The sequence below is a fragment of the Bombina bombina genome, chromosome 2, assembly GCF_027579735.1.
Source record: "Bombina bombina isolate aBomBom1 chromosome 2, aBomBom1.pri, whole genome shotgun sequence".
Taxonomy (NCBI): Eukaryota; Metazoa; Chordata; class Amphibia; order Anura; family Bombinatoridae; genus Bombina; species Bombina bombina.
Window position 1 is genome coordinate 1,069,647,644 of NC_069500.1, and position 26,872 is coordinate 1,069,674,515.

The 26,872-nt window shown below is 42.9% G+C and overlaps 1 protein-coding gene and 1 non-coding gene across 2 annotated transcripts in view; one reads left to right on the plus strand and one right to left on the minus strand.

The window, feature by feature from the left end:
• RNF150 (ring finger protein 150) overlaps positions 1–26,872 on the minus strand; it is a 793,014-nt gene that overhangs the window by 522,171 nt on the left and 243,971 nt on the right. The window lies entirely within an intron of this gene.
• Positions 1,251–1,357, plus strand: LOC128650655 (U6 spliceosomal RNA). The gene has a single exon (XR_008400926.1). It is a non-coding gene; the product is annotated as a U6 spliceosomal RNA (small nuclear RNA).

Here is a 26,872-nt window from a genome sequence, read left to right on the forward strand (position 1 = left end):
GACAATCCAGAAACAGGATGATATCTGGAAGATATAGGAGCAACACCGCCAAACCGAAGAATCGGAACTAGGCTAAACATCACCTATGCACAGTACCAACAGAGGTCTGAATGAAAACTGCAGGGCAAGCATATAGAGCACTGAAACTCAAAAAGGCCTAGAAAGGGATTCCTATCTGAAAGACCGAACTGCATCCAAAAACCACCCTGGGGTCTACCCAGGAACTCCAATCCAAAACCAATGCCAAGGATGAAATGGACAATTGAAATTCCTTTAAACTCCTCGCAGACGATTGAGAAAACCAGAACCGCCAAAAGCAGGAGCAACCAGAACCCAGGGAACAGGAAACTGAATAAACAGCCCCCTAGATCCCAAGAAAACTAGGATCAGAATGGGGTTACTGAAACGATACAGCCCTGAAATCCGGATATCCTCAACATGAGGACAGGAAGTAACCATCTCCCTGATAAAGGGAGAGAGAACCTTATAGCAACCCTCAAGAGGAAGAAAAATAAACTCTTCATAGAGAGTATAAAAAGGAACGAGAAAACCCCTATGGAGCACTATAGCGGGGGAAGAATATAACCCCTGTGAGAAGGAACCAGGAGACGACTCCAAGAAAAAAAGTCACCCGTCTCCCCCCATCAGAAAAGGGAAAGTTCAGCTCCTGAAGAAAACTGCCACAGCAGAATTTAAACTCTAAAACACAGATTTACTAAGCAGGGTGTTAACTCGTAGGCCCTTCTCCAATATTGGACGCCCAAACAAGATGATTTAACTAGGACCAGCCTAACATCTAGGATAGAAGGGCTTCCTCTGGGCCAATGGAACAATAAAATAACCTCTTGAGAAGAAGAAAGGAGGTAACTAGTACCCAAACAGGTCCAGCCTGTTATATAGGATAGAACATATCTTGTTATGAACCTCAAAAGAACAGAGATAACTAATACCCAACCAGGACCAGCCCAATATGTAGGATAGAACATATCTGTTCAAGGATCTCAAACGGAAAATTCTAACATTCTAGCAGAGCCAAAAAAGGGAGAATAACAAACAGAAAAACCATATGAGCTCCAACGCTTAAACATAGTCTCAGACATATCGGGGGAAAATCACCCCGACCAGAAACATCCTTTGTTTTTGTCTTTTTTTTTCTGTTTTCTGTTATTTTTGTTATTTCTTTTAATATATCTTCCACCAGAAGAAACATCAATTGCAACCATGAAGATCGCAAGTACCATAAACTAGTAGTGCTCGCTTCGGCAGCACATATACTAAAATTGGAACGATGACGAGAAGATTAACATGGGCCCTGCGCAAGGATGACACGCAAATTCGTGAAGCATTCCATATTTTTGCCTTCCGTGATTAGGTATTATGAAGGTGCTATGCTCACCCATGTGGCGCAGTGGGGTGTTCAACACTCCCTGAGCAAATGGAGAACAATTGAACAAGCCTCCTTGCCTTTCAATATTAACCTACGCGACCTAGTGTGGACTCTGCCACATTCCCGGAGAAAATTAGATATAGTCAATCCCATAGTTTGTGAATGTCTTGCCATGTGGGAAAAGCTCAGACATCACCCCTTAGTTGCACCACACCCTTCCTTCATTCATTCCATGGCTGGTTTACTAACCGGATTGCCGGAAACACACCCCCAATAAATGGGCCCAACTAGGCGTCAACAAGGTCTCTGACCTTTGGTCTTCCTATTCTCCAAACCAGTTTCGACACATCTCCCAACTAGGGGACTGTTCTCAAGTCCCGCCTTACCTTTTGAGTACCATAGAATTAGGAGCTTCTTACTCAGTTGGGGCTTTAAAAGGGGGCTATCTCATCCGACCACGCCTTGGGAAACCATCTGGAACCAGGGTCATAGACTTCAAAGGCCCTTATCCTCGCATTACTCATTAATCGGGGGAGGACTCGCCCATTAAGCCCCTGCCTCATCTACAGCGCTGGGAGTCCCTACTAGGAACTAGGATACCCCCACAAATTTGGAAACGCACCCTAGAACTCACTAAAAAAGCAATTCACTGTATAACTCTGTATGAGACCTATTACAAAATCTTAGCTCACTGGTATTATGTTCCCTCCAGATTAGATAAAAATGTTTCATAACGCCTCTCCCGACTGTTGGAGGGGCTGCGGACAGAGGGACAATACTATGTACATTTGGTGGGAGTGTCCTAAGATCTGCCCTTTGTGGAATACTTATTTCCTTGTTCTTTCCAACATGGTCATTGCCTTACCCAGGACTCCATCTACTGCACTTTTACACATAGGTACTCACACCTTACCGAAACACCATGCATACTTATGTATATACCTTTTTATGTCTGTTAAAAACTCCATTGCTACAGCCTGGAAAAAGGCCACGCCTCCAAACTGGTATAGAATTCTAAATACCATGGCATTTATCTATATAATGGAAAAATAAATGTTCTATCAGTTAGGCAATTCAGACCTATTTTAACTAGTTTGGGCTGACTGGAAAGACAAATATGACTTGGCATGGAAACCTAAAGTTTTAACTACTGACTGACTAGTTCAATTTGACGGGGTACGGACCTTCTGTGAGTTCTCCCTTTCCCTGGCCACGTATATAACACTACCTACTTCCCCACCCGTTCCTATCCCCCTCCCCCTTTCTCCCTCAACCGATATGCTTTAATCTTTGCGATTATATTATCCTCCACCTATATCACCTCCATTGTCCTCAATAATGAGGAATCAGTACTTGTTAATATATCTATTAGTTCAAATGTTGGTGTCTCGATGGTTAAAAGACTTACAATACTTGTCTTATGTTTGATATTATTTGTACTCGATCTACACCAATTTCTTTTTCTGCTTGTCAATTCTTTTGATTCGTCAATAAAGCTTTTTTTAAAAAAAAAAAAAAAAAACCAGAGTAACAAACTCGAGCTCTAAAAATATAAGAAATAAAACTTATCCTAACTGGATTCGAAAATAAATTAGGCAACAAGTGATAGCCAAAAGGAAAGTGAAACCGACAGGTCCAGTCCGTCATGCGACACCATTTCTCAATAGCTCTGAACTGGGAATCTGATACAACAAAACAAAGAAAGAACAAACTGAGATGATAAAGAATAAGATCCCTATCTCTCCAGTCGTCTAAACAAGCACGCTATCTGATTCAGAAGACTGAGATTCTGCTGACAGATCAGCCAATGTCGCCAAAACTTCTCTTAGAAGTACAGGCAGGCGAGCCATTCTAAATCTAAAAGCAAAATTCACCTCCGTCTGAGTATCTAGGGGCTCCGAATCTGGAGGTAGCACCTCTGAAGCCTCAGAGGACACCACTTCTCCAGAAGACTGATCGGATAATATCGTCCTCTTACATGCCGGACCTTGGGTAGGAGCACACGGATTAAGTCTTCTCTTGCTTGTGGCAGGAAGATGTAAATGCTCTAAAGCCAGAGATATGGCAGTAACCTCTGGTGGAAAAAGACCTCCTTCAGGAGAAGGTGTATCAGTATTCGGGACAACTGCCGGTGTAGAAACAGAAGATTCTAGGGAAAAAAACTCACGGGATGCAGAATCCTCAGAGGCGGAAGGCTCAGTGTTCTCTAACCTCTCAACATTGGAAGAGAACACACGATGGCGGCATACGGAACATAATTGAGAGGGCTGGGTTACCCAGGCCTCCTCACAATATGCACAAGTATCAAAATCTGACTCAGAGGAACCCCCCCCCTTTAACATATCAAAATCATCCATAACTCGACTAAGTAGCTTATGGACAAAAACAACTGGCACCATACACCCCCAATGGCTGGGGCACTCACCACCTCCTATGACCCAGACATGTAGAGAAACAGATCCTCTCCGCAGACGCTTATTCAGGAATACGGAAATGGAAAAACAAAAAACGTGACCGCACACGGTCACATGGTGCAACGTGCAAGATCACTCCCGCTAAGGAAAAGCGCGCCAGTGAAATAGAACTGTGCAGCAAGAAAATTAACCTGTACGTTCCATAATGGCCTATGAGCCCCAAATGTCTAAACGTCTCCTACACCCCACTGTTCAATAATCCCCCTCAGGAGATATTAACCCTTGATTCCATAAAGGAGTCCCACTGAGACCCTGTCTTCTTATATTACGTTAACATGCAACGAAAAATTGAAACAACCTTACCGGAATCTATGCCGTAGAACAGCAACACGTGCATGAATGGAAGATTTGCACCAATCACAGGCTGCACATTGCCTGGGATCAGGGGGTGTGCCAATAGATGTTTAACCCCTTAAGGACCAGGGCTATTTTTTACATTTCTGCAGTGTTTGTGTTTAGCTGTAATTTTCCTCTTATTTACTTATTTACTGTACCCACGCATAATTTATGTTTTTCTTCTTAAAAGGGAAGAGTCCACAGCTGCATTCATTACTTTTGGGAAAAGAATACCCAAGCTAGAGGACACTGAATGCAAACGGGTGGGTACAAAAGGCGGCCCCTTCGAAAGGCACCACAGCCTAATTACTCGACACCCTAAAAAAATGTATAAACGTCACGGGTGAAAACCCGAAGTCCAGTTAAGTGCACTTCAGTTACACAACCAGAAAAGCCGAACTAAAACACTCAATCCCAGAGTCCGTCAAGCCCATACAACCTCCGAGGAGTCAGCCCCCCAGATCACGACTCCCATGAAGGTACCCGGCCAAGACAAGGACCATTATCTGCCCCCAAAAAAGGAGAACAGATTCTCCTGAAAAATCCAAAGGATCATTCAACTCTGCAGAACATAGAACAACCCATGGTTGTCGTACAACAGCAACGCCCAGGGAGACGAACTCCCTAGAAACACAAGGACAGAAGAAAAAGAGATCCATACACAGGGAAACATGTCCCAAAAATGACTCAAGGAACACCCTCATATCCCTGACCCTGTACCATACCCAAAGGTACTCCAGGAAAACCATAGGTTCCCGTTGCTTTATTTTAGATCTAGATCTGCAAGCTAGACAGTAGAGAAAGCAGAAATAGGATAACTATCCCAGCTGCTAGTAAAGAGTTGTCCCAAAACAACACCAACAAACTGAACAGGAACTCCTATTGACCAGCTTCCAGGTAGAAAGCTGACTCACCGTTGCTAAAACCAAACACCGAAAGGCATTTCAAGCTTGCTAATAACGAGTCAAAGTGCAATTAGCTGTAGCTGGCTACACCCTCAAAGTGCAATAGCTGTAGCTGGATTCAACTGCAAACCTTCCAAGGGCACACAACCCTCTAAATATTGGGCTCCAAGGAGCATCCCCTCCCAGCACCTAACGCCAGTGGAAAAGAGGACATCCAAGACCTCCCACAAAGGAGAGAACCGGTCAACCCTGCACAGAGTAACTGACCCCCAATCTCCCTCTAGAATAATGGTCCCAGCCCAAAGGCTAGTCAAGACCAAAGACAAGAGTTCCAGACTTCTGGAAGAGAAAGGAAGGGTCAACATAGGAACAAAGCCCCCGGTTAGACAGCTGACCGTTATTACAAACGGTATGCTACCAGGAGTCAGGATAGACATTGTTCTCGGGTAAGAAACCCCCTGCACGGCTGTCTTCTCTAAAAACAAGGAACACTTCCCAAGGGAAGAAGACCCTCAGCATCCATATATCAGAATCCCACATATAGCAGGATCCCCATAGGGATCAAACCCTTACAAGGCAAGACACCAAGGACCCACAGGTCGCTCCAAATACTTAGGTAACTCCGAATCCGGAGAACCCTACCCCCACTCTAGAAGAGAAGGGAAAAAACTACGGAAAACCACCCTACCATAGAAGCGAGACCCCTCAGCCATATCGCCAACCCAGGTGAAGATACCTGGAGTCTACAGAAACAGCCTAAATGCGCCAGAAGACCAGTAGGGAACAATCAGGAGGACCTAAAGCCTAAGCCACAAAATGATGGGCATCTCTCACAGAGCCCCGGCCTTTACAGAGAGAGGCCCGCGGGACTACAACATCTAGTGTGAGATTGAACTGTCCACACGCATCCAAGGAGAGACACAAACCTAGGTCAGGGTCCTTGAAAAAGGAATCAATCAAAGATCCAACTTCCAGAGGAACCCTAAGCTGCCTCCTACAAGGAGGAACACAACTCTAAAGACCGTAGACTTGGTGATCTAGCAATAGCCTCAAACCCATGAGTCACAAAGGACTTCCTTAAGTTCTAAGATTCAGCACCCAGGGCACTTGGATAGCAAAGAAATCTCGTAGTCAAGCATTAATACATGTTACACACACAGGCAAGGTAGCCACCAACACCCAAAAGGTGAATGAGAACCCTGTACCCTGTTCGCCATTTTTAAAGTAATAGTTGTTATTATTACCTAACTTAATGGTATTCATTTTATCAACCTCAGAAGGATGAAGGGCTGAGTCGGCCCTGAGTGGATTTGAGCCTGTGACCTTGGATTTTTTAAACAGGATTTTTTGAAGTCAGGGCATTTACCAACTGAGCTACCTAACCAGTCCTAGAAAACAGAACTTAAGACACTGCCCACGAAACCCCTAACGGAGCATCGAGGATAAATGGTCAACTACCTGAGCCCAGAAGGGCGGCCCTCCGTAACCGACCTCGTCTCTTCACTGGCAAGCCCCAAGGCTAGAGTTGAAACGAGGACGGAAAAACACCCGAACTTCAAGACCATGGTCAGACCAAGGGTAATGGAACAGCCAGATAGCCTTGAAGGATCTATCTTCCAAAATCTTCCTTAAGCAGTCAAAGGCTGGAGCTTTGCAGCTCCCCACAGAAGGCAGGGAACCCCTGCACACCAACTCTTAGAGTAACACAACTCTGAGCAGAGGAAAAACATGCACACGCATCCAGACCATATGATCTACCCAAGGTGGGAAGGAAGGAAACTCTGCCACCGCAATGAAATGCTTAATAGGCTAAAGAGTCAGCGTCCAGAAGAATCTCAAGTGAAAAAGCAAATCATTAATCACTCAGCACACCAGACCACATAGGTCACACACATCTCCCAACTCCAAAGAATGGAATAACGGTTCAGAGTCCCCGGGGACCTGAAGAACCATGATGATGTCTGCAAAAACAGATCTGTATCCCAGGCGAGAAGCCCGAACAACCAACATAGATTGGCACTCATAACCCTCCGTTCAGAGATTTTCAACTCAAACAATAGGCCTCATACTTCGGAAGGATCCGAGCCCGCTGTCCATAGAATAGGCCAAGAGACATTCAGAATCCATAAAAGATATCCGACCAGTACCCACCTGGTATAAGGACACTCTAGAACTGCCAAAGGTCCAAGAAAATTCATCCCGAATGATCGATAAATTAACTAGAATTCAACAAGTGGGCAACTTCCGAGGAAGCGCCCACGCAACCTAAATCTCAAGTACCGGTTCCAGAAAAGAACGTTTATAAAAATGAAAATCTATTAAACATGAGCTTAAGAAAAAACAATTAAACACATCCATCCGGATAAAAAAAAAACGCCAAAGGTGAATGAGGATGACAACGGGACCAGCCGAATAAAAGTCCCATTCACCCAAGCTTAGAACTGGAACCGAAAAACAAAAAAATAAAAATGGCGACGTTAAGGAGATTGGCTTCATCCCCAAACGTCATATCCATTTTGCCATCCAGCTTCTAAGGCCTTGGATCCCTAGGCCCACTAGGACTGGGATCCTCCAACATTGCCAAAACATGTCTTAAAAGAACACGAAGGCGAGCCAGCCTATAACGGAAGGCAAAATCATCCCTCGCCGGATCAACTGAAGACCCTGAAGCCTCAGGGGAAAAAAGCTTCCTCAGAATGCGAACTATATCGGGCGATCCCACGCTCGACGGGCCCTGGTTAACAGAACACGGACAGTATCTTAGAAATACTTCACTTGGGAGATATAAATGATTCAGCGCCATAGAAATGGCCATGCGGAACCGTGCCGTAACCTCTGGAGGAAACAAGCCACCCTCCTGAGAAGGGGTAATGGCCATAGGGACACCTGCTTGCATGGACTGGGGCACTTGTTTTACGGGTCATTGAAACCTCGGAGGCGGATGACTCAACGCACTCTAAGCTCCCTGCTTCGGGAGAAGAGACTACTCTAGAACGGCAATTGGAACATAACTGATGGGCATTGATTACCCGGGCCATTTCATATTCATCACAAGAAACATCCTCCGTATCGGAGGCATCCGTGTCACGCATATCAGAATCCTCCATAATTTTGGGATTACAAAAATGACAAAATTAACTGGCACCCTTTAACACACCCAATGGCTGGGGCACTCAACACCTACTGTGAACTAGACAACCCATGAGCAAGACTCTTTCGGTCGCACACAGGCAGCATACGGAAGTGAAAAACAACGTAACCGCACCCGTCACAAGGTGCACCGTGCCAGTCACGAAAAGGGCGCACAATCTGGAAAGATTGCATCATTAAAAGAAGGTTGTTATGTTCCGTAAAGACTGTGAGCCTAAGTATAGCTACACATTTGCAGATAGAACCATATAACAAACATGATTAAAAGTCCCCACCTGTTCAATAACCCCCGATATTAACCCATGATTCCTTATTAAGATAAAAGGAGTCCCACTGGGACCCTACCTTGTTTGGTTAACATTACATTCACATATTGAAATAAAATGAAACAATATTACCGAAATCTACGCCATGGAACAGGAAAACGGCATTTCAAGTGTGACAGATAGTAGCCTAGCTCCTGACATGGACTTGAGTGAAGAAAGGTAGTCAGCGAAACTCGTCAACACCAATTTCCAAGGAGTTAGTAATATGAGTCAGAATGGGTTTGCAGGAAAACTCTCCCTGTATCTCCGGACTCTAACTTTCATCCAAGCTCTCACTGAGTGGATGACAGGATTACTTAAAACTCCAGACCCATTGCAAAGAGTACTACCCTCCATAAGAGACTATCTGAAACTTCTGACACTTCCATGCCAACCTCCTGTGACGAAAGGCAAAGAATGACTAGGGGATGAGGGAAGTGGGGGAGGTATTTAAGCCTTTGGCTGGGGTGTCTTTCCCTCCTCCTGGTGGCCAGGTTCCGCATTTCCCAAAAGTAATAAATGCAGCTCTGGACTCTTCCCTTTTAAGAAGAAAAAAATTTCACTTTTTCACAAACTTTAGGTTTCACATTGAAATTATTTACAAAAAACTTGTACAATTATGGCACAAATAGTTAGTTGTAAATGCTTTTCTGGGATCCCCTTAGTTCAGAAATAGCAGACATATATGGCTTTGGCATTGCTTTTTGGTAATTAGAAGGCTGCTAAATGCCGCTGCGCACTACACTTGTATCATGCCCAGCAGTTAAGGAGTTAATTAGGTAGCTTGTAGGGTTAATTTTAGCTTTAGTGTAGAGATTACCCTCCCACCTGACACACCCCACCCCGATCCCTGACCCCTCTCAAACAGCTCTCTTCCCTCCCCACCCCACAATTGTCCCCGCCATCTTAAGTACTGGCAGAAAGTCTGCCAGTACTAAAATCCAGTACTAAAATAAAAGGCTTTTTAAAAAAAAAAAAAAAAAAAAGACATTCTGCTGTGTAGGATTCTCCCCTTAGCCCCCAACCTCCCTGGTCCACCCAAACAGCTCTCTAACCCTCCCCCTCTACCTTATTGTCCACCATCTTGGGTACTGGCAGCTGTCTGCCAGTACCCAGTTTGCATACAAATTTTAAAAACATAATTTATGCTTACCTGATAAATTTATTTCTCTTGTAGTGTGTTCAGTCCACGGGTCATCCATTACTTATGGGATATATTCTCCTTCCCAACAGGAAGTTGCAAGAGGATCACCCAAGCAGAGCTGCTATATAGCTCCACCCCTCACATGTCATATCCAGTCATTCGACCGAAACAAGACGAGAAAGGAGAAACTATAGGGTGCAGTGGTGACTGGAGTTTTAATTAAAATTTAGAACTGCCTCAAAAAAAGACAGGGCGGGCCGTGGACTGAACACACTACAAGAGAAATAAATTCATCAGGTAAGCATAAATTATGTTTTCTCTTGTTAAGTGTGTTCAGTCCACGGGTCATCCATTACTTATGGGATACCAATACCAAAGCTAAAGTACACGGATGATGGGAGGGACAAGGCAGGAACTTTAAACAGAAGAAACCACTGCCTGTAGAACCTTTCTCCCAAAAACAGCCTCTGAAGAAGCAAAAGTGTCAAATTTGTAAAATTTGGAAAAGGTATGAAGTGAAGACCAAGTTGCAGCCTTGCAAATCTGTTCAACAGAGGCCTCATTCTTAAAGGCCCAGGTGGAAGCCACAGCTCTAGTGGAATGAGCTGTAATTCTTTCAGGAGGCTGCTGTCCAGCAGTCTCATAGGCTAAACGTATTATGCTACAAAGCCAAAAAGAGAGAGAGGTGGCCGAAGCCTTTTGACCTCTCCTCTGTCCAGAATAAACGACAAACAGAGAAGAAGTTTGTCGAAAATCCTTAGTTGCCTGTAAGTAGAACTTCAGGGCACGGACTACGTCCAGATTATGCAAAAGACGTTCCTTCTTTGAAGAAGGGTTAGGACATAATGATGGAACAACAATCTCCTGATTGATATTCCTATTAGAAACAACCTTAGGTAAAAACCCAGGTTTAGTACGCAAAACTACCTTGTCTGAATGAAAAATCAGATAAGGAGAGTCACAATGTAAGGCAGATAACTCAGAGACTCTCCGAGCCGAGGAAATAGCCATCAAAAACAGAACTTTCCAAGATAAAAGCTTAATATCAATGGAATGAAGGGGTTCAAACGGAACACCCTGAAGAACTTTAAGAACCAAGTTTAAGCTCCATGGGGGAGCAACAGTTTTAAACACAGCCTTAATCCTAGCCAAAGCCTGACAAAAAGCCTGGACGTCTGGGTTCTCTGCCAGACGTTTGTGAAAAAGAATAGACAGAGCAGAAATCTGTCCCTTTAACGAACTAGCGGATAAACCCTTTTCTAAACCCTCTTGTAGAAAAGACAATATCCTAGGAATCCTAACCTTACTCCATGAGTAACTCTTGGATTCACACCAATGTAAATATTTACGTCATATCTTATGGTAAATTTTTCTGGTAACCGGTTTCCGAGCCTGTATCAATGTATCAATAACCGACTCCGAGAAACCACGCTTTGATAGAATCAAGCGTTCAATCTCCATGCAGTCAGCCTCAGAGAAAATAGGCTTGGATGTTTGAAAGGACCCTGAAGTAGAAGGTCCTGCCTCAGAGGCAGAGACCATGGTGGACAGGACGACATGTCCACTAGGTCTGCATACCAGGTCCTGCGTGGCCACGCAGGCGCTATCAGAATCACCGATGCTCTCTCCTGTTTGATCCTGGCAATCAGACGAGGCAGCAACGAAAACGGTGGGAACACATAAGCCATGTTGAAAACCCAAGGGGCTGCTAGTGCATCTACCAGCACCGCTCCCGGGTCCCTGGACCTGGATCCGTAACGAGGAAGCTTGGCGTTCTGGCGAGAAGCCATGAGATCCAGTTCCAGTTCGCCCCAACGAAGAATCAGTTGAGCAAATACCTCCGGGTGAAGTTCCCACTCCCCCGGGTGAAAGGTCTGGCGGCTTAGAAAGTCCACCTCCCAGTTCTCCACGCCTGGGATGTAGATCGCTGACAGATGGCAAGAGTGAGACTCTGCCCAGCGAATTATCTTTGAGACTTCTAACATCGCTAGGGAACTCCTGGTTCCCCCTTGATGATTGATGTAAGCCACAGTCGTGATGTTGTCCGACTGAAATCTGATGAACCTCAGTGTTGCTAACTGAGGCCAAGCTAGAAGAGCATTGAATATCGCTCTTAATTCCAGAATGTTTATTGGAAGGAGTTTCTCCTCCTGAGTCCATGATCCCTGAGCCTTCAGGGAATTCCAGACTGCGCCCCAGCCTAGAAGGCTGGCATCTGTTGTTACAATCGTCCAATCTGGTCTGCGAAAAGTCATTCCCTTGGACAGATGAATCCGAGACAACCACCAGATAAGAGAATCTCTGGTCTCCTGGTCCAGATTTAGTAAAGGGGACAGATCTGAGTAATCCCCATTCCACTGACTCAGCATGCATAATTGCAGCGGTCTGAGATGCAGGCGCGCAAATGGCACTATGTCCATTGCCGCGACCATTAAGCCGATTACTTCCATGCACTGAGCTACTGATGGGCTTGGAATGGAATGAAGTACACGGCAAGCATTTAGGATTTTTGATAACCTGGACTCCGTCAGGTAAATCTTCATCTCTACAGAATCTATAAGAGTCCCTAGAAAGGGAACCCTTGCGAGTGGTAACAGAGAACTCTTTTCCATGTTCACTTTCGACCCATGCGACCTCAGAAATGCTAGAACTATCTCTGTATGAGACTTTGCATTTTGAAAACTTGACGCTTGTATCAGAATGTCGTCTAAGTACGGAGCCACCGCTATGCCTCGCGGTCTTAGCGAGCCCAGAACCTTTGTAAAAATGCTCGGGGCCGTAGCTAACCCGAAGGGAAGAGCTACAAACTGGTAATGCCTGTCTAGAAAGGCAAACCTTAGGAACCGATAATGATCTTTGTGAATCGGTATGTGAAGGTAGGCATCCTTTAAGTCCACTGTGGTCATATACTGACCCTCTTGGATCATGGGTAGGATGGTTCGAATAGTCTCCATTTTGAATGATGGAACTCTTAGGAATTTGTTTAAGATCTTTAGGTCCAAGATTGGTCCGAAGGTTCCCACTTTCTTGGGAACCACAAACAGATTTGAGTAAAATCCTTGCCCTTGTTCCGTCCGCGGAACTGGGTGGATCACCCCCATTACTAGGAGGTCTTGTACACAGTGAAGAAAAGCCTCTTTCTTTATTTGGTTTGCTGATAACCTTGAAAGATGAAATTTCCCTTGTGGAGGAGAAGCTTTGAAGTCCAGAAGGTATCCCTGAGATATAATCTCCAACGCCCAGGGATCCTGGACATCTCTTGCCCAAGCCTGGGCAAAGAGAGAAAGTCTGCCCCCCACCAGATCCGTTTCCGGATAGGGGGCCCTCTCTTCATGCTGTCTTAGGGGCAGAAGTAGGCTTTCTGGCCTGCTTGCCCTTGTTCCAGGACTGGTTGCTTTTCCAACCCTGTCTGTAACGAGTAGCAGTTCCTTCCTGTTTTGGAGCGGAGGAAGTTGATGCTGCTCCTGCCTTGAAATTACGAAAGGCACGAAAACTAGACTGTTTGACCTTTGATTTGGCCCTGTCCTGAGGAAGGGTGTGACCCTTACCACCAGTAATGTCAGCAATAATCTCCTTCAAGCCGGGCCCGAATAAGGTTTGCCCTTTGAAAGGAATATTAAGCAATTTAGCTTTAGAAGTTACATCTACTGACCAGGATTTAAGCCATAGCGCTCTGCGCGCCTGAATGGCGAATCCGGAGTTCTTAGCCGTTAGTTTGGTTAAATGCACAACGGCATCCGAAACAAATGCATTAGCTAGCTTAAGGACTTTAAGCTTGTTCAAAATCTCATCCAATGGTGCTGTGCGAATAGCCTCTTCCAGAGACTCAAACCAGAAAGCCGCTGCAGCAGTGACGGGCGCAATGCATGCAAGGGGCTGTAATATAAAACCTTGTTGAACAAACATTTTCTTAAGGTAACCTTCTAATTTTTTATCCATTGGATCTGAGAAAGCACAACTATCCTCCACCAGAATAGTGGTACGCTTGGCTAAAGTAGAAACTGCTCCCTCCACCTTAGGGACCGTCTGCCATAAGTCTCGTGTGGTGGCGTCTATTGGAAACATTTTTCTAAATATCGGAGGAGGGGAAAAAGGCACACCGGGTTTATCCCACTCCTTGTTAATAATCTCTGTAAGCCTTTTAGGAATAGGAAAAACGTCAGTACACACCGGTACCGCATAGTATTTATCCAGCCTACATAATTTCTCTGGGATTGCAACCGTGTCGCAATCATTCAGAGCCGCTAATACCTCCCCTAGTAAAACACGGAGGTTCTCAAGCTTAAATTTAAAATTTGATATATCTGAATCCGGTCTCCCTGGATCAGATCCGTCACCCACAGAATGAAGCTCTCCGTCCTCATGTTCTGCAAATTGTGACGCAGTGTCAGACATGGCCCTCATATCATCAGCGCGCTCTGTCCTTAACCCAGAGCTATCGCGCTTGCCTCTTTACTCAGGCAAATTAGATAATACTTCTTTCATAACATTAGCCATATCTTGTAAAGTGATTTGTAAGGGCCTTGATGTGCTTGGCGCCATAATCTCACGCACCTCCTGAGCGGGAGGCGAAGGTACTGACACGTGAGGAGAGTTAGACGGCATAACTTCCCCCTCGTTGTCTGGTGATAATTTCTTTACCAGTAAAGACCGACTTTTATTTAAAGTAACATCAATACAATTGGTACACATATTTCTATTGGGCTCCACATTGGCCTTTAAACATAATGAGAAAGCAGATTCATCTGTGTCAGACATGTTTAAACAGACTAGCAATGAAGCTATCAAGCTTGGAAATTTCTTTCAATAAGTTTACAAGCAATATAAAAAACGCTGCAGCGCTTTTAAAAACACAAAAAAACTGTCACAGTTGAAATAACAATGAACTAATACGGTTATAGCAACCAATTTTAAACAGTAAATGTATGAAATTAGCAGAGGATTGCACCCATTAGCAAAAGGATGATTAACCCCTCAATACCCAAAACGGATAATCAATTTAAGATTTAACGCGTTTCTCACAGTCAAACACACTGTCACAGGTCTGCTGTGACTGATTACCTCCCTCAAAAATGAATTTGAAGACCCCTGAGCTCTCTGGAGACGTCCTGGATCAAAGAGGAAGAAGCAGGAAGACTGTGCTAGAATTTTAACTGCGCAACAAGGCGCTAAAAAAAGGTCCCTCCCACTCATATCACAACAGTGGGAGACCTGATATAACGGTGTCTATGCAGAAATATACGTTAGCCATGTGGAAAAAAATCATGCCCAAAAAGATTTATCACCAAAGTACCTCACAAAAACGAATAACATGCCAGTAAACGTTTTTAAAAACAACTTTCCAGTGTTATGCAAAGTTATCACTAAGCCTGCTACCAGTAGCTTCTACTGCAGTTAAGGCTCATACATTTATTTCAGTACTAACAGTATTTAAAGTTAAATTTTAGTCCCTAGAAAATAACTCAGCTGCGCATACATTTATCAGCCTGATACCAGTCGTGGACTGAACACACTTAACAAGAGAAAACATAATTTATGCTTACCTGATAAATTCCTTTCTCCTGTAGTGTAGTCAGTCCACGGGTCATCATTACTTATGGGATATTAACTCCTCCCCAACAGGAAGTGCAAGAGGATCACCCAAGCAGAGCTGCTATATAGCTCCTCCCCTCTACGTCACACCCAGTCATTCGACCGAGAACCAAACGAGAAAGGAGAAACTATAGGGTGCAGTGGTGACTGGAGAATAATTTAAAAATTTAGACCTGCCATAAAAAACAGGGCGGGCCGTGGACTGACTACACTACAGGAGAAAGGAATTTATCAGGTAAGCATAAATTATGTTTTCTCCTGTTAAGTGTAGTCAGTCCACGGGTCATCATTACTTATGGGATACCAATACCAAAGCTAAGTACACGGATGACGGGAGGGACAGGCAGGATCTCTATACGGAAGGAACCACTGCCTGAAGAACCTTTCTCCCAAAAACAGCCTCCGAAGAAGCAAAAGTGTCAAATTTGTAAAATTTGGAAAAAGTATGAAGAGAAGACCAAGTTGCAGCCTTGCAAATCTGTTCAACAGAGGCCTCATTCTTAAAGGCCCAAGTGGAAGCCACAGCTCTAGTAGAATGAGCTGTAATCCTTTCAGGAGGTTGCTGTCCAGCAGTCTCATAGGCTAAACGTATTATGCTACGAAGCCAAAAAGATAGAGAGGTAGCAGATGCTTTTTGACCTCTCCTCTGTCCAGAATAAACGACAAACAGGGAAGAAGTTTGGCGAAAATCTTTAGTTGCCTGTAAATAAAATTTCAGGGCACGGACTACATCTAGATTGTGCAGAAGTCGTTCCTTCTTTGAAGAAGGGTTAGGGCACAATGATGGAACAACAATCTCTTGATTGATATTCTTGTTAGTGACTACCTTAGGTAGGAACCCAGGTTTGGTACGCAGAACTACCTTATCTGAATGAAAAATCAGATAAGGAGAATCACAATGTAAGGCTGATAACTCAGAGACTCTACGAGCCGAAGAAATAGCCATTAAAAACAGAACTTTCCAAGATAATAGCCTGATATCAATGGAATGAAGGGGTTCAAACGGAACACCCTGTAAAACGTTAAGAACTAAGTTTAAGCTCCACGGTGGAGCTACAGTCTTAAACACAGGCTTAATTCTAGCCAAAGCCTGACAAAAAGCCTGAACGTCTGGAACTTCTGACAGACGGTTGTGTAAAAGGATGGACAGAGCTGAGATCTGTCCCTTTAAAGAACTTGCAGATAAACCCTTTTCTAAACCTTCTTGTAGAAAAGACAATATCCTAGGAATCCTAACCTTACTCCATGAGTAACTCTTGGATTCGCACCAGTGTAAGTATTTACGCCATATCTTATGGTAAATTTTCCTGGTAACAGGTTTCCTAGCCTGTATTAAGGTATCAATTACTGGCTCCGAAAATCCACGCTTTGATAAAATCAAGCGTTCAATTTCCATGCAGTCAGTTTCAGAGAAATTAGATTTTGATGTTTGAAAGGACCCTGAATTAGAAGGTCCTGTCTCAGAGGCAGAGACCAAGGTGGACAGGATGACATGTCCACTAGATCTGCATACCAGGTCCTGCGTGGCCACGCAGGCGCTATTAGAATCACCGATGCTTTCTCCTGTTTGATCCTGGCAATCAAACGAGGAAGCATCGGGAAGGGTGGAAACACATAAGCCATCCTGAAGGTCCAAGGTGCTGTCAAGGCATCTATCAGGACCGCTCCCGGGTCCCTGGACCTGGACCCGTAACGAGGAAGCTTGGCGTTCTGGCGAGACGCCATGAGATCCATATCTGGTTTGCCCCAACGTCGAAGTATTTGGGCAAAGACCTCCGGATGAAGTTCCCACTCCCCCGGATGAAAAGTCTGGCGACTTAGGAAATCCGCCTCCCAGTTCTCCACGCCTGGGATGTGGATCGCTGACAGGTGGCAAGAGTGAGACTCTGCCCAGCGAATTATCTTTGATACTTCCATCATCGCTAAGGAACTCCTTGTACCTCCCTGATGGTTGATGTAAGCCACAGTCGTGATGTTGTCCGACTGAAACCTGATGAACCTCAGAGTTGCTAACTGAGGCCAAGCCAGAAGGGCATTGAGAACTGCTCTCAATTCCAGAATGTTTATTGGAAGGAGACTCTCCTCTTGAGTCCATGATCCCTGAGCCTTCAGGGAATTCCAGACAGCGCCCCAACCTAGTAGGCTGGCGTCTGAAGTTACAATTGTCCAGTCTGGCCTGCTGAAGGGCATCCCCCTGGACAGATGTGGCCGAGAAAGCCACCATAGAAGAGAATCTCTGGTCTCTTGATCCAGATTCAGCGTAGGGGACAAATCTGAGTAATCCCCATTCCACTGACTTAGCATGCACAATTGCAGCGGTCTGAGGTGCAGGCGTGCAAAAGGAACTATGTCCATTGCCGCTACCATTAAGCCGATTACCTCCATGCATTGAGCCACTGACGGGTGTTGAATGGAATGAAGGGCACGGCAAGCATTTAGAAGCTTTGTTAACCTGTCCTCTGTCAGGTAAATTTTCATTTCTACAGAATCTATAAGAGTCCCCAAGAAGGGAACTCTTGTGAGTGGTAAGAGAGAACTCTTCTCCTCGTTCACTTTCCACCCATGCGACCTTAGAAATGCCAGTACTAACTCTGTATGAGACTTGGCAGTTTGAAAGCTTGACGCTTGTATCAGAATGTCGTCTAGGTACGGAGCTACCGAAATTCCTTGCGGTCTTAGTACCGCCAGAAGAGAGCCCAGAACCTTTGTAAAGATTCTTGGAGCCGTAGCCAACCCGAAGGGAAGAGCTACAAACTGGTAATGCCTGTCTAGGAAGGCAAACCTTAGATACCGGAAATGTTCTCTGTGAATCGGTATGTGAAGGTAAGCATCCTTTAAATCCACTGTGGTCATGTACTGACCTCTTTGGATCATGGGTAAGATTGTCCGAATAGTTTCCATCTTGAACGATGGAACTCTTAGGAATTTGTTTATGATCTTTAAATCCAATATTGGTCTGAAGGTTCCCTCTTTTTTGGGAACCACAAACAGATTTGAGTAAAACCCTTGTCCGTGTTCCGACCGCGGAACTGGGTGGATCACTCCCATTAGTAAAAGGTCTTGTACACAGCGTAGAAACGCCTCTTTCTTTATCTGGTTTGTTGACAACCTTGAAAGGTGAAATCTCCCTTGTGGAGGAGAAGCTTTGAAGTCCAGAAGATATCCCTGAGATATGATCTCCAACGCCCAGGGATCCTGGACATCTCTTGCCCAAGCCTGGGCGAAGAGAGAGAGTCTGCCCCCCACTAGATCCGTTTCCGGATCGGGGGCCCTCACTTCATGCTGTCTTAGGGGCAGCAGCAGGTTTTCTGGCCTGCTTGCCCTTATTCCAGGTCTGGTTAGGTTTCCAGCCTTGTCTGTAGCGAGCAACAGCTCCTTCCTGTTTTGGAGCAGAGGAAGTTGATGCTGCTCCTGCCTTGAAGTTACGAAAGGCACGAAAATTAGACTGTCTAGCCCTAGGTTTGGCTCTGTCTTGAGGCAGGGCATGACCTTTACCTCCCGTAATATCAGCGATAATTTCTTTCAAACCGGGCCCGAATAAAGTCTGCCCCTTGAAAGGTATGTTAAGTAATTTCGATTTAGAAGTTACATCAGCTGACCAGGATTTTAGCCACAGCGCTCTGCGTGCCTGAATGGCGAATCCGGAATTCTTAGCCGTAAGTTTAGTTAAATGTACTACGGCATCAGAAATAAATGAATTAGCTAGCTTAAGGGTTTTAAGCTTGTGTGAAATCTCATCTAATGTCGCTGAGTCAAGGGTCTCTTCCAGAGACTCAAACCAAAATGCTGCCGCAGCCGTGACAGGCGCAATGCATGCAAGGGGTTGTAATATAAAACCATGTTGAACAAACATTTTCTTAAGGTAACCCTCTAACTTTTTATCCATTGGATCTGAAAAGGCACAACTATCCTCCACCGGGATAGTGGTACGCTTAGCTAAAGTAGAAACTGCTCCCTCCACCTTAGGGACCGTTTGCCATAAGTCCCGTGTGGTGGCGTCTATCGGAAACATTTTTCTGAATATAGGAGGGGTGAGAAAGGCACACCGGGTCTATCCCACTCCTTAGTAACAATTTCAGTAAGTCTCTTAGGTATAGGAAAAACGTCAGTACTCGTCGGTACCGCAAAATATTTATCCAACCTACACATTTTCTCTGGGATTGCAACTGTGTTACAATCATTCAGAGCCGCTAACACCTCCCCTAGTAATACACAGAGGTTTTCCAGCTTAAACTTAAAATTTGAAATGTCTGAATCCAGTTTATTTGGATCAGATCCGTCACCTGCAGAATGAAGCTCTCCGTCCTCATGCTCTGCAAATTGTGACGCAGTATCAGACATGGCCCTAGCATTATCAGCATACTCTGTTCTCATCCCAGAGTGATCTCGTTTACCCCTAAGTTCTGGCAATTTAGACAAAACTTCAGTCATAACATTAGCCATGTCTTGTAGAGTGATTTGTAATGGCCGCCCTGATGTACTTGCCGTTACAATATCACGCACCTCCTGAGCGGGAGATGCAGGTACTGACACGTGAGGCAAGTTAGTCGGCATAACTTCCCCCTCGTTGTCTGGTGAATGTTGCTTAACATGTACAGATTGACTTTTATTTAAAGTAGCATCAATGCAATTAGTACATAAATTTCTATTGGGCTCCACCTTGGCTTTTGAACATATTGCACAAAGAGATTCCTCTGTGTCAGACATGTTTAAACAAACTAGCAATTAGACTAGCAAGCTTGGAAATACTTTTCAACTAAATTTACAAGCAATATGTAAAAACGTTACTGTGCCTTTAAGAAGCACACAAAAACTGTCACAGTTGAATAACAATGAACCGGATTAGTTATAGAAACCAAATTTAGCAAAGGATTGCACTCATTAGCAATGGATGATTAACCCTTAATATCAGAAAAAAACGGATAACAATTGAAAATATAAGCGTTTTTATCAGTCAAAGCACAGTCTCACAGGTCTGCTGTGAGTGATTACCTCCCTCAAAACTAGTTTTGAAGACTCCTGAGCTCTGTGGAGACGTCCTGGATCATGCAGGGAGAAAAAGGCAGACTGTGACTGAATTTCTGATGCGTAGTAAAAGCGCCAAAATAGGCCCCTCCCACTCACACTACAACAGTGAGGGAAGCTCAGTAAACTGTTTTAATTTCAAACAAACGACAGCCATGTGGAAAATAACGCCCAAAACAATTTTCACCAAGTACCTCAGATAATTAAACGATTTAACATGCCAGCAAACGTTTAAAATCTAATTTATGAAATGTCATTAAAAGCCTGCTGCTAGTCGCTCACACTGCAAGTTAGGCTAAAAGTTATATGCATACAGTATTTTCCCAGTGAAGTGCCATTCCCCAGAAATACTTAAGTGTAAACATACATACATATCAGCCTGATACCAGTTGCTACTACTGCATTTAAGGCTGTACTTACATTATATCGGTATTAGCAGTATTTTCTCAGTCAATTCCATTCCTTAGAAAATAATATACTGCAACATACCTCTTTGCAGGTGAACCTGCCCGCTGTCCCCTGATCTGAAGTTACCTTACTCCTCAGAATGGCCGAGAACAGCAAATGGATCTTAGTTACGTCCGCTAAGATCATACACAAAAACTCAGGTAGATTCTTCTTCAAATTCTGCCTGAGAAGAAAACAACACACTCCGGTGCCGTTTAAAATAACAAACTTTTGATTGAAGATATAAAAAACTAAGTTTAATCACCACAGTCCTCTCACACATCCTATCTATTAGTTGGGTGCAAGAGAATGACTGGGTGTGACGTAGAGGGGAGGAGCTATATAGCAGCTCTGCTTGGGTGATCCTCTTGCACTTCCTGTTGGGGAGGAGTTAATATCCCATAAGTAATGATGACCCGTGGACTGACTACACTTAACAGGAGAAATATATATTTTTATTTTATTTATTTATTATTTTTCCGTAGTGTAGCTTCCCCCCTCAATAACCAACACCCTCCCAGATCCCTTAGATAAAAAAAATGTCCACCCCTCCTCTCTCCTGCCTTCCCTTTACACTGTTACATAGTGTAGGGCTCCCACCTGCCCCCGCCCCGTGTGCGTTCCCATCTCCGCCCCCGTGCGCATCCCCCACAACCTTGCGCGCCCCGCGCGTGATCCTGCCCCCTCTGACATCATTCCCCCAGAAATGGCCGCCCATCCGCCTCCCTGCAGCTGCTCCCACCTACCAACGATCGGCACCATCGCTGGCCGATGCAGAGAGGGCCACAGAGTGTCTCTCTCTGCATCGTTGTGTTAAAAAACGTATTGCAGTGATGCCTCAATATCAAGGCATCACGGCAATACCTTGAAAGCAGCTGGAAGCGATTGCTTCTAGCCGCTTCAAACCCCTAACGACATACAGGGTACGTCGTTGGTCTTTAACGACCAGTTTATGTATGACGTACCCTGTACAACGTGTGTAGTTAAGGGGTTAAGGACAGTAAACACCTTGCAATTATTAGGATTTTTTTTTGTTTGGTTTTTTAATTAGTATCCTTTTTACTTTAATTGTTTATCAATAGCCAAACTCTACCCACCATTTGCTTTATTTGGAGGAGCCAATCCAGGCTGAAATCTGCAGACAACAAGGGTAGATATGCAGCAGGGTTAGCCTTTAGAAATAAAAAGCATGCATTTCAAGTTTTGAGCATTAGAAAATCATTTTGTGTGTGTGAGAGAAAGGGGGTGCAACATAAATAATGAAAGAATATTGCAAAGTTGTTTCATAATACACGACTAAACATTTTATTTAAAAAAATCTGAAGGTGTTCACTGTCCTTTTACTTTCAGGGCTAAAGAAGCAAACAGATTTCTTTTTTACTTTTTATACAGTGCTTATGTTCAAGCTGCTTGAAAAGGAATGTTGGACAATAGCATCCCAGCATGTTTTTATAAAATATAATTTTATAAGGGATATATGAAAAAGCAAATACTGTATTTCTATCATATATAGGAAAAACAGTTTAAAATTTATTTTATATTATAATGATTCAGTAAAGTGTTTAAATATATACAGAAGTAGATATAAGCTGTATTTTCACTGATACTGCAGTATTCATTCTTATTGGCTGACAGGGACAATTCAGGTAGTTGAATGAGTGGAAAGCGATACACAAAAGCAAAAATGATGCATGATGCACACAGAACATCCATTTTTCAAAAACAAAATTGTAATACATTTTAACACCAGCTCCACTGATGCACCAAATTAAAACAGACTATAAAACCTCTCAGTGAGAGGCTGTACTGGGCAGTTTGTGACATGCACTAAATGTAAAACAGAAAAAAATGCAAAGCTGCATTACCTGACCAGCCAGCCAGAAAGCTCTAATGATAAAACAAGGTATAATACACTAGTTCTACAAGTACAATAAGGTACACGTGTATCAGAATCACCATTGACTAGTGAGGAGTGACATAGACCAACTAATACAAACATGTAATCTAGTAGCTTCTTATTAGAAAAAGTTACAAAAATTAGCAATAATTCATACCCTTTAAAAATATTATGAAAGTGAAACTGTAGTCTTAAAAACTTTTAAAATATTTATACATCAGATAAGTTGTTGGACCCTTTAAAATCTCTTTTAATAAAGTCTTCATTAAAGGGACACTCAGGTTAATTTAAATTTTCAGGATTCAGATACAGCATGTAATTTTAAACAACTTTCCAATTTACTTCAATTAACAAAAATGTGCAGTCTTTTATATTTATACTTTTTGAATCACTAGATCCTACTGAGCATGTGCAAGAATTCACAGACTATACGTATATGCATTTGTGATTGGCTGTTTGCTATCACATGGTACAAGGGGAGAGGAAATATACATAACTTTGAAATTTGTTATAAAAAAAATCTACTACTCATTTGAAATTCAGACTAAGTGCTATTGCATTATCTTGTTATCTTGCATATGTTGATTATGCAAATCTAATGTGTTGACTGGTCCTTTAAGCAATATCAATAGTAGCATCTAATTTTATTTCATTTTGGAAAAGCAAGAGCAATATAGCAAAACTATACTGGCCTGTATATTGCAGTAGATTCCTTAGAGCAATACAGATTTGACATTCTAGTGACTCGCTTATTAATTTAGCCAACTTTGGGGTAGATCAAAATACATTTGAATATCATAGCACATCATTTTCAACAGAAAAGTACCATTAAAGTCTATGGGGATTTTTGTAGATAAACCATTTCATAAGCTTTTCTAAAGGATTGTTTGCCTGTTAAATTAAAATAAAATTGTGGTTGGAAGATGCACCATTACAAATAATATAAGAAATGTGTATATATTGACAGTAAAATTGCTGTTGGATGAGAATTTATTAACCAACATCATCCAGTTATTGGCTAAACACCATCCATGTTTTTAGATTTCACATTCTGGTAAGGAAACCCAATTTTTGTTTTCTGTCATGATTCAAACACAGCATGCAATTTTAAACAACTCTCCAAATTTACTTAAACTATCTAATTTGTTTAGTTCTCTTGGTATCTTTTGTTGAAAAGCATACCTAGGTAGGTTCAGGAGCTGCTTGCTGGAGGCTGCACATATGGGCCTCTATTTATCAAGCTGTCTACTTACCTGCATTCGACGGCCCCAATACGCTCGCCTAACATTGCCGCCGCGGACCTGAATACGTTTGCCAAATTTATAAAGAAAGCTGTCAAAAAGCCGCGCACCAAGTATGGTGCGATGAGCAGCGGACTGTTGTTAACTAACAGTCAGCGATTTTGCTGCTCTTCGGCTTATTCACAGCTGTCTTGCTATACTGTCACTAAGCACCCACACTATACTATAATGTTTTACCCCCTAAACCGCCGCTCCCGGAGCCCCCCTGCAACTAAAGTTATTAACCCCTAAACCGCCGCTCCCGGACCCCGCCGCAACTATAATAAATATATTAGCCCCTAAACTGTCGCTCCCGGACCCCGCCACAACTATAATAAATATATTAACCCCTAAACCACTGCTCCCGGACCCCGCCACCACCTACATTACACCTATTAACCCCTAATCTGCCGCCCCCTATACCGCCGCCACCTACATAAAGTTATTAACCCCTATGCTGCCGGTCCTGGACCCCGCCGCAACTAAATTGTTTAACCCCTAAACCGCCGCTCCCGGAGCCCACCGTCACCTACATTATATTTATTAACCCCTAATCTGCCCCCCTACACCGCCGCCACTATAATAAAGTAATTAACCCCTAATAAGTCTAACCTTAACCCTAACACCCCCTAACTTAAATATTATTTAAATAAATCTAAATAAATATTACTATTATTAACTAAATTATTCCTATTTAAAAGTAAATACTTACCTATAAAATAAACCCTAAGATAGCTACAATATAATTAATAATTACATTGTAGCTATTTTAGGATTTATTTTTATTTTACAGGCAACTTTGTATTTATTTTAACTAGGTACAATAGTTATTAAATAGTTATTAACTATTTAATAGCTACCTAGTTAAAATAAATACAAAATTACCTGTAAAATAAAACTTTAACTAAATTACAATTACACCTAACACTACACTATCATTAAAATAATTACTGTACATAAATTAACTACAATTAAATAAAACTAATTACAATTAAATAAAATTAACTAAAGTACAAAAGACAAACACTAAATTACAGAAAAAAAATTACAAGGATTTTAAACTAATTACACCTAATCTAAGCCCCCTAATAAAATAAAAAAGCCCCCCAAAATAATAAAATTCCCTACCCTATACTAAATTACAAATAGCCCTTAAAAGGGCCTTTTGCGGGGCATTGCCCCAAAGTAATCAGCTCTTTTACCTGTAAAAAAAGAAATACAACCACCCCAACATTAAAACCCACCACCCACACACCCAACCCTACTCTAAAACCCACCCAACCCCCCCTTAAAAAAACCTAACACTAACCCCCTGAAGATCACCCTACCTTAAGTCGTCTTCACCCAGCCGGGCACAAGTGGACCTCCAGACCGGCAGAAGTCTTCATCCGATCCGGGCAGAAGACATTCAGACCGGCCGAAGTCTTCATCCAGGCGGCATCCTCTATCTTCTTCCATCCGGAGCGGAGCGTGTCCATCTTCAATCCATCCAACGCGGAGAATCCTCTTCCATCGACGTCCTAACACTGAATGAAGGTTCCTTTAAATGACGTCATCCAAGATGGCGTCCCTTGAGTTCCGATTGGCTGATAGGATTCTATCAGCCAATCGGAATTAAGGTAGGAAAAGCCTATTGGCTGATGCAATCAGCCAATAGGATTGAAGTTCAATCCTATTGGTTGATTGGAACAGCCAATAGGATTGAGCTCGCATTCTATTGGCTGTTCCAATCAGCCAATAGAATGCGAGCTCAATCCTACCTTAATTCCGATTGGCTGATAGAATACAAATACGCTGCGGAATTCCAGCGTATTTGCGGTTGACAGCTTGATAAATAGAGGCCACGGTATTAGTTCACCCATGTGCATTGCTGTTTCTTCAGTAAAGGATACCAAGAGAATGAAGCAAATTAGATAATAGAAATAAATTGGAAAGTTGTTTACAATTGCATATTCTATCTGAAAAAGAACAATGTTGGGCTTAAAGGGACATTATACACTCGTTTTTTCTTTGCATAAATGTTTTGTAGATGATCTATTTATATAGCCCATAAAGTTTTTTTTCTAAAAAAAATGTATAGTTTTGCTTATTTTTAAATAACATTGCTCTGATTTTAAGACTCCTAACCAAGCCCAAACGTTTTATGAGAATACTGTCAGCTACCTTCTCCAGCTTGCTCCTGTTTGTGTAAAGGGTCTTTTCATATGCAAAAGAAGGGGGAGGGGGGGAGTGTCTTATTTGCCACTTGCAGTGGGCTTTCCAGCTACCTTTTCAACAGAGCCAAACTGACAGCTTCTAAGTAAGTTTTTAAACAGTTTTATACTGGATTTTTATATCAGTATCTGTGCATCTTATTCTTTATAGTAGTGTCTATTGCATGCAGTTATATGAAAATGAGTGCATACTGTCCCTTTAATGTCCCTTTAAGATCCGTTCATGATTAAATTAAAGTGGCACTAATTCATGCAGTTTTAAAAGTATAGTCTACTTAATTTTTTTTATTGTTTAAATAGATAGCTAATGCCTTTACTACCTCTTTTCCAGCTTTGCATAACCAACATTGTTATATTAATATACTATATAAAAGCACCAGCATGCCGCACCTTATCGTATTATTTTATCATTATTATTCTTTATTTATAAAGAGCCAAAACAAATTCTGCAGCACTGTCCATGGGTGCAAAAGATAAAAGTACAACTATAATACAACATTTTTAAGACACAGGACCCAATGGACACAATTTATCAAACAAATACAGGAGGAGTTGAGGGCCACATTCCAGTGGGAATTTACAATCTAGAACTTACAATCACAGTGCTTTTTAAAACTTGCACAACAGCTTGACTTCCGTGGACAATGATAATAGTTATGCAAGAACCAGCACTAATTGGCTAAAATGCAAGATTGTAAAAAGCACTGGGATAAAGGG